The sequence below is a fragment of the Mesocricetus auratus genome, unplaced genomic scaffold (genome assembly GCF_017639785.1).
Source record: "Mesocricetus auratus isolate SY011 unplaced genomic scaffold, BCM_Maur_2.0 Super-Scaffold_6730, whole genome shotgun sequence".
Classification (NCBI taxonomy): domain Eukaryota; kingdom Metazoa; phylum Chordata; class Mammalia; order Rodentia; family Cricetidae; genus Mesocricetus; species Mesocricetus auratus.
Window position 1 is genome coordinate 115,162,063 of NW_024429184.1, and position 14,742 is coordinate 115,176,804.

The 14,742-nt window shown below is 43.2% G+C and overlaps 1 protein-coding gene across 1 annotated transcript in view; it reads left to right on the plus strand.

Moving 5' to 3' along the window:
- Window positions 1-6,692: 6,692 nt before the first annotated feature.
- The window catches only part of Nr3c1 (nuclear receptor subfamily 3 group C member 1), a 117,341-nt gene continuing 109,291 nt past the window's right edge, over window positions 6,693-14,742 (plus strand). Inside the window, exon 1 of the mRNA XM_040741879.1 lies at window positions 6,693-6,855. The gene's annotated coding sequence lies outside the window, so the exon portion shown is untranslated. The remainder of the gene's footprint in view (window positions 6,856-14,742) is intronic.

The window sequence follows — 14,742 nt, forward strand, 5'->3', positions numbered from 1 at the left end:
AGTGGATTGTGAGCATGGGGTAGGGGTAGGGGGAGCTGGGAGAAGGAGGGGAGAGGAGGACATGGGGGAGCAGGAAGGTTGAGTTGGGAGAATAGAGAAGAGCTAGATGAGAGATACCATAATAGAGGGAGCCATTATAGTTTTGAGGAGTGATCTGGCACTAGGGAGATTTCCAGAGATCTACAAGGATGACACCAACTGGCAATCTAAGCAATAGTGAAGAGGCTACCTTAAATGCCCTTCCCCTATAATGAGATTGATTTCTACCTTTTATGCCATCCTAGAGCCTTCATCCAGTGGCTGATGGAAGCAGAGGCCGACACCCACAGCTAAACACTGAACTGAACTTACAGAACCCCGTTGCAGAGAGGGAGGAATGATGGGCAAGGGGGTCAAGACCAGACTGGTGAAACCCACAGAAACAGCTGACCCGAACAAGGAGGAGCTCATGGACCCCAGACAGATGACAGCGATGCTAGCAAAGGACTGATCTAGAACCCCGGACTGTGAATGTCAGTGAGGAGGCCTCAGCAATCTATGGGACCTCTGGTGTGGATCACTATTTGTCCCTGGTGTACGAATGGACTTTGGAAGCCCATTCCACGTGGAGGGATGTGCTCTCAGCCTGGACACATGGGGGAGGACCTGGGCCCTGCCCAGGATGATATGACAGACTCTGGGGGTCCCCCATGGAGTGCCTCATCTTTCCTGGGGAGCCAAGGGAAGATGGGATGGGGGCTGGTGGGGGTGGGGGAGGAGGGGAGGGAGCTGGGATTGACATATGAAGCAGGCTTGTTTCTAATTTAAATAAAAAAAGAAATCTAAAAAATGTACACGATAGGATTAAAAGTTTAAGGAGAGGATAGCTAAAAGCATTTTTCATGCTAATTTGGATTCATCATACTTTGTCAAAAAGAATAAATTTTCCTTAAAATTGACCTTTCGAATCTTTTATCTAAAAGCATCTCCAGTTCAAAGCCACATTATAAGACCCTGTTTTGTAAATGAGGGGGGTCACATTATAAGACCCTGTTTTGTAAATGAGGGGGGGAAGAAAGAGAGGGAAGGAGGGAGGGAGCAGGGAAGGACCTCTCATATGGAATCTCTTTAATTGCTAAGCTTGAAGATCTTGGTTGGCCAGTTTCCCCTCTTGGCTGTAAATTACCTATGCACAGTTTTACCCATTTCCTGTTGAAGCAATGATTTTCTTCGAGTTATGAAAAGGTGATGCTTTTAAATTTTACAGTAGTATTAATATTTTCCCAGTTTAAAGAGATATGTTTGAAACTCTAATAATCAGGAAAGAATTTGGATGTCAAAAGCTAGTTTCGAAAACCCATTTCATGTCAAAGGGAAGGCAAGGAATTCATGTGGCAATCTACAGAAGACTTCCTGTTTGACTATGGGCGTCATTAACTAATAGCCATGAGCTGGTTTGGCTACTTTCCATGCAAGGCCTAAAAGTCACCTTATCAGCACTCACATCATGCTGCAATGCCTGGCTAGTCAGAAGAGGTGTTAATGCCAGCCCATAAAACTGCTGCTCCTTGAAATGTCAAGTGACTTACTTCTAGAGAAGAATGGTCAAACAGAAGGAGAAAGAAAATCAAAAAGGAAATAAAATTTAAAATGAGCAAAGGAGAGAAAAGAATAAAATTTTAAAAGGAGAGACAAAAAGAAAGAGAAAGACATGGGTAAACATGTGGCTAAAATAAAGGGGAGAACAGAAAAAGAAAGAAGTAAAGTAAAATATAATTCTTAAATAGACGGATGGGAATGACCTAGATACTCATTAACGGACAGGCAGGTAAAGGATGTCACACACTCAATGGAGTTTTATTTAACCATAAACAAGAATGAAGCTGACGTTACAGGAAAATAGTTAGAAGTGGAGATCATGTTGAATGAAAATGGCTATATTTAAAAAAGCTAAATACATCATGATTTCTCTCATATTCAAAATCAAGAGGTGAACACAAATATATGCAATGACATTAAAGTAAAAATGTAATTGTATGAGGGGGAAGAAATATAAAGGGGACAAGGAAGGATAAAGAAAAAACAAAATATTGCTTATTTTTATATATACACACATATCTGTTTATATGCATACATGTGTATTTATCTGAACACACACACTACACTATTTGAGAGGAAAGGAACTAGCATAGCATGAGGAAGAGGAACAGAGGAACACTGTAAAAGGTACAAAAACATCATAAAAGTCATTTTGTACACTAAAAATTTATTGCAAAAATAATTTTTAGATGTATGATAGGAAGGAGTATGGATGGAAAGGGAAAATGGCAGAAATCAGCAAACTTCAGACTTCCAGATAAATCCATCTTAACTACACAAAGTCCTTGGAATAAAGTAGGATGCAGAATTCCCTCTTCCCTGAAAATCTCATTTCATAAAGCAGTGGAGTATAAACAAAGCATCATTTGTCTCACACTCACAGGGTAGATTCCTACCTGGCAGGATTCCAGCTCTATCCCCTATGCACCTTCTAAGCTGACCTCCTTTCCGGCTGCAACTCTTTTATTTCACCAAAAGCTTGTTATTTGAATTGTTTCTATGTACTTAACACTGATCATATTTTAGAAGAAAACAGGTTTTCTCTGAAACTAGAAAAAAACTTGCCTGTGCAAGTGTGTGTGTGTGTATGTGTGTGTGTGTGTTGTCTTTTTTGTTTATTTGTTTGTTTGTTTGTTTGTTTGTTTGTTTGAGACAGGGTCTCACTATGAAGTTCTGGCTATCCTAGAACTCACTCTGTAGATGAGGGTGACCTTGAACTCACAGAGATCCACCTGCCTCTGCCTCCCAAGTGCTGAGATCAAAGGCATTCATCACCATGCCCAGCTTGTGTGTGTGTGTGTGTGTGTGTGTGTGCTGTAACTAACAGAATCTAGCTTATAGTAACTAACAGAATCTACCTTATAGTGTATAAACTTTTAATCAGCAAATGAGCTAGCAGTTACTTCCTATTTAAATAAAACAGGAGACTGTTAGTAACTTACAACAGAAAACATGTCCAAAAGGAAGTTAAAGTAAAGTCAGCAAAGGCTGACATCCTTAGCACTTTGGTGGCATTTCCATGGTACTGCCTTCCTAGCCTGCCTCGGACCATAGAGGTAAAGGGGATGGCAGTCACCACAGTCAGTCATTCCCTTTGCTGACTGATTGAAGGGTACATTTTGAAGGAATGCCCTGCATGAGTTATCTAATGTCAAAAGCACTGGAAAACACAGTGCTTCTGCCAACACCTTGAACACAGCAAAGGTCCTCTTTGCATGCTTTAATGTGCCCATTATTCTATCTGCTGGGAGATAGGACAGCCCCTTGATTACTTACGATCTTATAACAAGTAAAAGCTCCTTTCCCCTATTTTATTGGTTATTATCTTAATTTTCTATTTTGTTTTGGCAATGGGGGCCTGGCTTCATTTTGTTTATTTATATTGGATGGTACTCAGCTTTACCGGCTTATCTGTTTAGAATTAGTGCCAATGAGGTCAGAGTTAATGGGTCCATCTATTCATTTAATCATACTTATTGAGCTACCCACACACCAGAACTGTTTTGGATATTATACACACAGCACTAATAACACAGATAAACGAGCCTGCTCCTGAGAGTTTGGACTCTAGCAGGGGTGCAAGCATACAGACAGTAAGCAAAATGTCTTTGATAAAGTGTTAACCTTTCAGAACATCATGGTACATTCTAAGGAGTAAAACAAAATGGGGAGGGGGACACGGAACTAGAAGAATAACCTTGTCATTGGGGTGAGCAGAAATGTAAGTAGGACAATCTCCCTGATGACACAGGCCTTGAGCAATCATAAACTATAGTACAGGTAAATCTTATCATAGGTTTGATTCCAAAACGAATCTGGCCATCTTTATTCTGTCTGATACTTAAATGAGCCACCAATGTTCATTACAAATTTCTCTGTCTCCACCTACTCCAGGCCAGCTGTATTTACAATCAATTTGTCAATCTGAGTTTTCTGCAAATGGGACCTGCAGAGTCCATTCTGCCCCCTTGACAGGAGTGTGGGCAACCCAGCGTGAATTGAAGGCTGCAGTCACTTTCTGATTTATGTTGCAATTATTTTTTTTTTGCGGTAGTTTCCAGGACTTCACATAGCTTCTAACAGTCAGCTTCTGTGCAAGTGTTGTGGTTGCCTTTAAACCTCTAGAGAAAGAAGCATCTATGAGGAGGTGGAATGGAGAGACAGCAATGAATATGAAAACGAGGTAAAGATGGGCAGAATCCAGGGGCGGGAGAGGGGACAAGCCTGTGAGAGGAAGAATGAGGAAGGGCGGGAATGGCCAGACCATATTTATGACCATATTTATGATCATATTTATGATCATGTTGGCTGAGGCAGTGAAAAATCGATGCAAGGACGCAGTCACTGGGCAGAGTGGAAGAACATGATGAATCTGGGGAGACTGATCAGGGACCCTGGAACTGTCAAGAAAAGAGATTCATCCAGGCTGGGGCTGTGGTGTCCATCCCCCGGTGGTGACTAATGGAAGCCAAAGTAATGGTTCATATTAATTCTTTTTGAGGAAAATAATTTAAACAAGAAAAACACATAACATGAAGGACTATGAAGAAAATTCAAGTTCAGCAGACACAAATTCAGGGAAGAATGAAGCCACTTTGGAGCATGAAGAGGGAGGACAACTGTCTGAAAGGATTGCTCTGCAGAGCGTGGGGACAGAAACCCAGAACGATGGTATTTAGATATTTGTGCTTATACAATTCTCATTCCATCTCCTCCTGGGACAGCACTTAAGAACACAGATAGCAGAAAAGGGGAAATAAAACAAATGAGAAGGACCAAAAGCAAAGAGGAAATACTGATGAGAAAGTAAACCCTGAGATAGAATGTACATCTTCCATATACTATCCTAATTGGAAAGAAAATCAAAGTCAAATGGATTGTCTGTAGTCACTGGAGAGAATCTGTCAATTGGCCTCTTATTTCTACCCATGAAGCATAGGAAAAAAACGACCACTGCTAAAAACCTACAGTTTCCAGAAATGAACCCAGAATTTCTGTGGATGTTAACATAAAGTCTAAAGAAGCTCAGTCCAGCAGAGTCACATGATATGGACATGACTTTGTTTCTTAAGAGCAGAATCTTCTTCTATTCTTACTTAATTGTAAATGGTCTCCATTTCTTAAGCAACAGTGTCCACTTGATTCTGGTAACATTTGCTTCCTAGTAAACTCTTGAGAGCAGTTGCACATGTACCAGAAAATGATTCTTGCTCTCACGGAAACACTTTGACACAGGTGTCCACCAGCTACCGCAGCAACAGGTTTCTGTACAGTTCCCATGGATAGTTTATGTAAATCATTGACGTCTTTCACAACTCTGCCATTTAATCAGCCTGGAGAATGGTCAGGCAACCCATCTATTTGAAAGATTCTACTCAACTTAGAATTCGGTGTAACTGGAGAGACTGGGTGACACCCTTTTTCTGGGCCATGACTCCAAGACATCTCTGAGCACTCAAGCTGATGCACAGCCACTATCTTAGGATGGCTGGCATGTCTGGAGGCCACTGACACTTATCACTTTGGCCATGCAATTCATCTCTCACTGTTCAACTGTGGCAGCTATGCTTAAAGTGACACATCTGTTTACAACCTAAATGTTCGGAGGCAACAGAGGCAGGCTAATATTTTGCTCATTCTCAGATTAACGAATTGAAATTGTTCACCCTTGCATAGATTCTCTTCAGGCAAATGAGGAAGTACCAGTTTAAAGTAATGCATAAAATGAAAATGAAAAATTCTGCTAGCACCTGTTTGATGACAGAGAATTATAATGATAAAACTGTCTGGAACCATTTTAATTTCCTTCCACCAAGTGGGCAGAGCTGTGAGGTTTGCTCTAACTCCTCTTTCAGGTCCCCACCCCACCCCCACCTCCTTTCTAGTTCCTTCTTGCTCTTTTTGGGACCTGCACAGACCCATGGGTAGACACTGATCACTTTCACTTCTGCTGAGGAAATTACAACATGCTTCTCTAAACGGTAGAGCGAAAGAGAAAACAGATGTTCTGATACCAAATGGTTGGACCTTGGAGGATTAGCAGTATTCTCAGGACCTGTAGGACCAGAAAATGTCTATGAGCCTCAGAGGAGCACTGGGGTATGAGTGGGGGTGGAGGAGAAGATTAGTCAAGAAGGGGCTAGGACAAGAAAGAAGGAGGTGGGTGGACATCTGTGCATTATCTACTCTACAGATCCTCCTGAGCGTGATGCAGCTCTGGGCTCCAGCCAGAGTGATGGTTTCTATTTGGGTCTGATTCAGGCATTATCTGCTGAATCACTATCTCTGAAAAGAACCAGGAAATTGACCCAAAGGGGAGAGGCACTGCATTAGTCAGGGTCTCTGATGAAAAAGTAAGACCCAGGAGACAGAATCCTGCTCTCTGAAATGATCTTTTGTATGAAATTCTCTGCTTTGTACTCAAAGGAAAGAAAACACCAGTGGGAGCTTGCTCATCAAACACCGTGCAAGTTTAGCTTCTTCTAGAAAAAGCAGCCTGCGTCACATCGAAGCCAGATTTGGTTCTTTGCTCTGAGAGCGGTTAGCCCAGTGGAGGGGCTGGCTTCCGTGACAACTGGTGCAGGGACAGGTGCAGTGCGGGTCCCGCAGATATGAACTCTGATAAGCAGTGCATGAGCGCCTACTCTGTGCAAGAATGGAGAGGAGAGCAGCCCAGCTCCCACCCTCCCGGGGTTCCCATTGCAGCCTGACCAGCAGCAGTCTTCCTGGCAAGGGAGACATCTCAGGTCCAGCTTCGTTACAGTGTCTGGGAGGGAGGTAAGTGGTACTTTGAGTCCCACTCTACAGCTGGTTGGTGTGAGTTCTAATGAAGGTCATACAGAGGTCAGAGCATCTGAAAAAAATTATCATAAGATTTTTGATGATAATTTGATGAGTTTAAACTGAAGAGGGCTTTTTTGTGGGGGCTTATCTAAAAAGAAATGTGTTGCTCTGAGTATTTCGGTTTCATTTATTCAGCAAGTATGTCCTGGGTGCTATTGTAGGCAATGAAAGCAGCCAATGAAACAAGGACTGACAGGACATCAACACATTTGAGAGAGGGGGAGAGGGAGAGGGGGAGGGAGAGAGAGAGAGAGAGAGAGAGAGAGAGAGAGAGAGAGAGAGAGAGAGAGAGAGAGAGAGAGAGGTGGAAAGTACCTGAACAAAACCAAATCATAACAAAGAAGTAGAGCGGCCCGGAGAGGGATGGGGGCTCTTGGGGGGAGGAACTATTGAGCAGAGCTCTGAGTAAAGAGCAGGCTAGGCGGATGTTTAAGCACCCCAAAGGACTTGGTGTGCAAGGCTGAGAGGAGAGCAGTGGCGGAGAAAGTTTGAAGATGCAGGCACTGAAGCAGAGGTGAGACACTGGGACCAGCAACGCAGCTGAAGCGGGGGCCACTGATACTTTTATGTCTGGTACCACTTAGAGTGCCACAGCATCTCTCCCACTGGTACCCAGGTGTATCCACTTAGAGTGCCACAGCATCTCTCCTCCCACTGGAGACAAGGCTTAGTGTACCCAGGTGTATCCACTTAGAGTGCCACAGCATCTCTCCCACTGGTACCCAGGTGTATCCACTTAGAGTGCCACAGCATCGCTCCCACTGGAGACAAGGCTTAGTGTACCCAGGTGAATATGCAACCAGGAGAGTCGTCTACCTGTGTGTGTGTGTGGGGGGTCCTCATCTGGAGGAGAGGCAGGGCTGCAGGGCTGCTGTTTAGTTTTGTTTCAACTTTTCGTAAGTTTGTTTCGGTTACCCCTTTCTCACTTTGTGGCATTGAAAAATCATGAAAAACTTATTAGTTGTATATGCTGAAATGTGATTTCAAAGTAGTTGACTGCCTTTTTCATGTCAGTGCAAACCACCTTCCTAATACCCGGGATGGATCTCTCTAGATATGAGCTGTTTAATATAGGGCTGAAAAACAGCAAGCAGTCAAATACTTTTCACAGCACAGATATCCTAAAGTAGGTTCAAGTAGTTGAATTAGCTCATAGAAATTACAGTTAATTATACTTTACTTATCCCCCTTTTTAGAACTTGTAGCAATTCATTCACCTTCTTTAGGCCCATTGTAAATAAGGTTTTTCTTTTCCATTATGCCAACTAATTAAAAATCATAGTGATACAAGATTCTGTGAGATATGCTGGAACCAGTTTTGGCAAATCCCCTTGATACCTAAATTTTTTAAATGCCCATTTTCATGGTTCCATGAGTATCATTGGCACCCTCAAGCATCTCCATCAAACAGCAGAGGCCCAGTGATGGAAAGAGGGAAGGCAGATGGCCAGGGGACTGAACAGGGGGTAAAGGGAGGCAGACAAGCTTTCAGATCAGATCATTTAGTTGATCTTTAAGTCTTTGGCCAGATATGTGTTATCCCAGGATACTCATCAGGGGCTTTATTCAGCCTGCACAAGCTAACTGAGATGGTATGTACATTTCCTGCTGGCTCACCAGTTCCTGCATGAGAAACGGCACACGAGGATCTCCCGTCCTCCACGTGTCTGCTGTGTCAGCGGGGATGGTTTCCCCACTGTCTGTCTCCAAAGTGTGTGTTGAATGAAACTGTGATCTGGAGGCCAAACGGCTCAAGGCTTATTAATAATGGCATGAGTCATTTGTGCCACCTTCGAGTTACATTGTTAACAGATTCCAGGAAGCTCCCTGTCACCCTTCAGTGGCCTTTCACAATTAATCTTTCTGCTAAGGCCCGGTGGACCCAACGTCTCCTCCTCCAACAGAAACTAAACCCGGCTACTGTCAGTCATTTGTCGTCTTTAATGAATTTCCATATCGCACGTCTGCCATTACAGCTCACATGGGAGGAAGGAGAGAAGACTAAATACGCACAAGAGATGCCACAGTCAGGTGACGACAGCTGGGGATGCTCCCCAGAGCAGGAGCCTCCAAACTGTCCACAGTGAACACTAGCTGTGGTGTTTCATGACTCTAAGAAAAATGAAGTTCTTTCAGGACAAACCCTTGGAATTGTTATGACTAGTAGCCACAGAAGCACAGTTACTTAAAGCAAAGCATTGAACCCAAGGAGAATCATATGCTTTTAATAACCTCTGGCCAGAGCAGTTTACATCATCTCTTCCCAAACACCTCGCACTTCACCAGTTATGTGTGTCCCTGCGTCACCTCGTCCTTTAATGAATTCTTTTCCCTTAAGTATTTCTGGAAATGCCCAGCGGTGCTAACATGTGGCCAGAAATAATTCCCTTGGATGTCCTCGCCAAAGCAGGAGTCCATGGGCCCAGGCTCCCATGCTTGCACTAAGACAGAACTCATGACTAGACATCTGTCCCCATCCTTGATGTCACCACAGCTGCTGCTACCAGGAAGTCCTGCAGGACCTGAGCTGGTGAATTCAGAATGCCTCCTGAGTGTCTAAGCTAGAGCCCCTCATCACCTCCCTGCTCAGCAGAGTGAGACAGAGCATATGGTGCTGCCCTCAGGAGGCGCGTGCGCTCAGTCCCGGGTGCTCTGGTGCCTCATGGCAGGCCTTCCTTAAATGTTCCCACCCCTACTCCAGTGTTTCAACCCTACTCCACTTGTCTTTGCTGATTCCAGCTGTTACTCAAAGCTAAGTCTCATTCCTGAAGGCCACTCTGAGCATACCACTGAAGAGCTGTGTGAACCCTGAAGTGTCATTGCTTCATATAACCCATTATTCTTCTAAATCATACACACCCTTTCCCAAGGCTGCAGAGTCAACCCTTGATCAAATGCTCCCAGGGTAGCTGGGTCCAGACGAGCTCTAGTCTCAGCCTGGAGACTTCCATCCCATCCTCTGTTGATGTCAGCCGTTCTTACTGGAATTCACCATCACTTTGGATCTTCTCCACAGTGTGCTCTTTGTAACAATGACTTGCAATGTGTGGGTGAAGAGGACTCCAGTCTTTCCCTGGAGGGTCCTAAGCCCTGTTGCAAAGCAGTTACAAATGGCAGACCTGGGCATGGATTTGGCTTCACTCTGCCCCCTACAATCTCGTAAGCTGTATTTCCTGCCAGGTTCCGACACACTCATCCTAAACCATGTTTTCCCCTCTTCTTTCCTGAAGGGACCAAACAGCACACTTTATAAAAACACAGGGAGATCAAATGTTCTCTCCTCCTCTCTGTGTGTGTCTTAGTTTCTTTTCTAGTCGCTGTGACAAAATAGCCTGGCAAAAGCAACTTGGAAGGGCTTGTTTTGGCTCACATTTCCAGGTAGTCTATCACAGTGGGGAAGTCAACACAACCACAATCAGGAGCAGAGAATGATGATGAATGTATACAGTGTTCAGTTCCCATTCTTCACTTGGACAGTCCAAGATCCCCTGCCCAGGGAATGGTCTTATCCACAATTAAGACAGGTCTCCCCATGTCTATTGATGTCACCAAGATAATCCCCCACAGGCTAGCCCAGCGACCCTCCCCAAAGTGATCCAGTTCCCGTCAGCTTGACCATTAGCACTAACCATCACACCTCCCCACATCTTTGTGAAAGCAAGCTGACTAATGAGTCAAGGCACACACAGCTGGTGGTGACTGCTGACTGTGGACCCCTAAGTAGTGTTGGAAACCAAAGGCTAGTGAGATGACTCAGCATGGGAAGGAGCTTGCCACCATCAGCTTAACTGTCCTTCGGGTAACAGGAAGATTGTCTCCAATGTCCATTATTATTATATTTCCTTTTCTTCCCTTAAGACATTAAATTCTCAGAAGAATTTCTTTCTTAGAGCATGTATGTATGTATGTGATTGACATATATAATACATGTGCAGTCCAGAGCATCCTTGATAGGGTGTTCTAATTAACACTCAATAGGTTCCAGTATCATGGATGCTCCTTTGCAAAAAAAGTTGCATACAGTTCCTTTTCACCTCTTGTTTGCAATCGGAAGGGCAAAGACACAATCCCTGATAGTCTTCTGCTTTACAAATGTTTCCATAACATTGGCAAATTGCTTGACTTGTTCATGCCTCAATTTACTTGTCTGGAAAAGGAGGGTTCTCTCATCTATTTAATCAACTGTAAACGTTTTTTTTCTTTTTATAAATTTTTATTTAAATTGGAAACAATCTTGTTTTACATATCAATCCCGGTTCACTCTCTCTCCCATCCTCCCATGTCTCCCATCAACCCCCCCACATCTACTCTCTGGGAGGGTGAGGCCTTCCCTGGGGGAATCATCAAAGTTTGTCATATTGTTTGGGACAGGGCCTAGATCCTCCCCCATGTATCTAGGCTGGGAGAGTATCCCTAAAATAGGGAATGGGCCCCCCAAAGTCCATTCGTGCACTAGGGATAAATACTGTTCCACTGCCAGAGGCCCCCATAGACTGCCCAGGTCTCCTAACTGACACCCATGTTCAGGGGACTTGGTTCGGTCCTATGCTGGTTTTCCAGCTTGTCAGACCCCACTCTAAACTGTAACCTTGTGTCCAACGATAAGGTGCTAGCTTAACCATACGAAGCCAACATATTACTAAGGCAAATTAGTTGGTGCTCTGCTGTCAGAGCTGCTGCTTAATTCTAGATCACTCACTCATTATTCATTATTGCACACCTTGGGCAATTACATCCCTTCTCTTTTCCTAAGTTTTCCCATCTATAACACAGATGACATATGCTTCCCTTCTTGGAGAACATTTGAAAGGGCAGTGCTACATGTGAGTAGCACATATCAGCTGCAATTATCACCATTACTTATGGTTAAGAAGTGGATTGGGTACAAGGTCAAATGGTTGGGAGTCATCAGCTTTCTACTGCATATTCTTAAAGCACTGTGGTAGGACAATGTCTGCAATATAAGAGCAATCAAAAACACAAAAGTCACCTTCAGCAAAGTGTGTGCGTCAAAGCCATAAGCCCTGCAGGATCTTTGATGGGCATGGGCATATGATAGCCAGGACAGATAAGGCATTGGGGGCTTCCATGCCCCCACCCCCAAACACATAGCTTTTATTTTACGGCAAAATTTCTTAGCTGATGAACAAAGTCATTCCTTCTTGGACACTCAACCAGACTTCATTTCCCAGGTTTCATTAAATGTTTCTGTCTGTATGGCCTAGCTCTACCATTGCAGAGTGAAAGCAACCACCTGAGATACATCAACATTATGGGCGTGCTATGTCCTGATTAAAAAAATTTGCCTGTGGTTTGCCAGCTCCTGGATGAAAGCACAGTAAGCCAAGGGAGGGTTGCATAGGAAGCTGAAAGACAGACAAGAGCCGATCAGAGGCACACTAGGATCCCAGCATCATTTCAGCTTCACCCCAGGAGCAGGAGGAAGTCTGAAGCATTTTAGAAAGGGGTGTGACGCCAGGTGGAAAACACAGCTCTGGAGATCAGACCAGCAGCTTTCACTGTGTGACCCTGCCTTTGGAGCATCTCCTCCTAAAGTCCATGAGATGGCATCTTTAAGGCAGGACTATCCTGCAGGGGCTTCACAGAGTGACATTTGTAATTTCAGTGAACTTGCTATGGCTGTGCCTTTCATCCACAGCTTAGCAGGACCAGGAACCCCAATCTGTCAACACACTATCCTTGTTCCCTGCCAGACATAATGCTCCAAGTTCAAGTGGCTCACACCCTAGGTTGAAAGCCCAACTTACTAGTTCTCTAATGTACTTTATAATTAGTGTGTGGGGCTTCACTATGACATTTTATATATAGACCGATATAGATGAACATCATTGCACTTTTCTCAAGTAATTTTCAATGATGAACAGAAATGCCAAGAGTGAGCAGTTCATTTTCTTATCTATAACATAAATAACAGTCATAGAGAAACAGTAACCTCAACCTTGGTGATTAATACTTAGTATTATTATTTGTTCTACCAAGCACAGTATAAATCCATCTATGTGGGTACTTTGTTGAAAACTTAAAATAAATCTATTAAGTAGAAAGTGTAGCTAAATGTACTTCATACAGAAAGGAAGAGATTATGTAACAAGAATGCAAAGCCAGTGAACGGTAGAGATAAGAGATGGACCCATGTGGTGTAAGCCTGAGTCTGGCATTTAACCGGCATAGCACAGCATCTCACAAAAAGAACCTCAATCAGCAGAGGGTGTGGAGAAGGCAGGTAAATCCCTGCCTCATGTCTTGAGGACATAACCTAATACATCCATCTCTGCTAGGAATGGTATCCATACTGACCATACCCTTCTCACCAGCAGAGACATTCCCAGACAGCTGGGTATACAGCTCAGTGGTAGAGGACTTGCCCAGTATTCACAAGATTGTGCGATCAAACATAGCCCTGTGTGGGAACAAAAAGAGGAATTCCCAAATTCAATAATCTCCCATCAGTGCTGGAAGATAACCGGAATCTCACAGTATGTGGTCATTTATGTTTGGCTTCAGACACTTAGGACAGTGGTGACCCCCCCAACTGTAAAATTATTTTGTTGCTACTTCATCACTTAATTTTGTTGCTGTATTGAATCATAATATAAATATAAGATATGCAGAACATCTGATACACAACCCTTGTAAAAGGTCATTTGACCCTCAAAGGGGTCGTAACCCATACGTTGAGAACAGCTGACTTAGAGCAACGGTTCATCCCCACACACTCTTTCCCATGGATCCAGAGCATCTGTTGCATGAACCACAATTGTTTTCCCATCCATCACCTGACAGACATTTAAGTTATAACCATTTGACTAATAGAATTCATGTCATTGTGAACATTCAAGTATACTGTGTTTCCTAGAAATGTATAACTTCACTCAACTTCTTTTATATTTTTCTTTAAATTTTTTTGAAAATTTTCTACATGAGTACTGTACGTGCATCATTTCTGCCTCTCCCTCTCTCCCTACCAACTCTTTCCCACACCCTCTCACTCTCAAATTCATGACTTCTTTAATTATTATTACATATATATACATACATACATACACACATACATACATACTGTGCTGGCTAGTCTCACATCAGTTTGACACAAACTAAAGTCATCTGAAAAAAGGGGACCTCAATTGAGAAAATGCCTCCATTACATCCAGCTGTAAGGCATTTTCTTAATGAGTGATTGATGGAGGAGGGTGCAGTCAATAGTGGGTGGTGCCCCTCCTGGGCTGGGGACCCTAGGTTCTATAAGAAAGCCTAGGCTCTATAAGTGAGCAAGCCAGTAAGCAGCCTCTTGAACTCCTCAGGGAACTTCTTAAAATCATACAGTTTAACTTTTTGAGTGACCTGGCAACCTGCTTTCCACAAGACTGAACCATTTTGGAACTCTATTATCACCGCGAGAGAGCTCCATTTTCTCCACATCCTCACCAAAGCAAGTTCTTGTCCTAAAAATATCTAACCTAGGGGATATAGAGAAATTTCTCTTGTATCCATTCTCAGCTAATAAGGTTGAGCGTCTTTTATATGCTTACTAGTCATTTGTATGTCTTCTTTAGACAACTCTATGCAAGTCATTTGCCCTTTTAAAATATATGCTGCCCTTTTATTGTTGAGTAGTGACAATTATTTATAGTTTACAGATCTAGACTAGCAACACACGATTTGCAATAGTTTCCTCCTTCTGTTGGTTAGTTTTATTTTCTTCATGATTTCTTTTGAGGTAGAAGAGATTTTTAATTTTGATAAAATTCAGTTTCTTGTGCCCAAATTCTGAACCCCCAAATCACCAAGACACCCATTCTG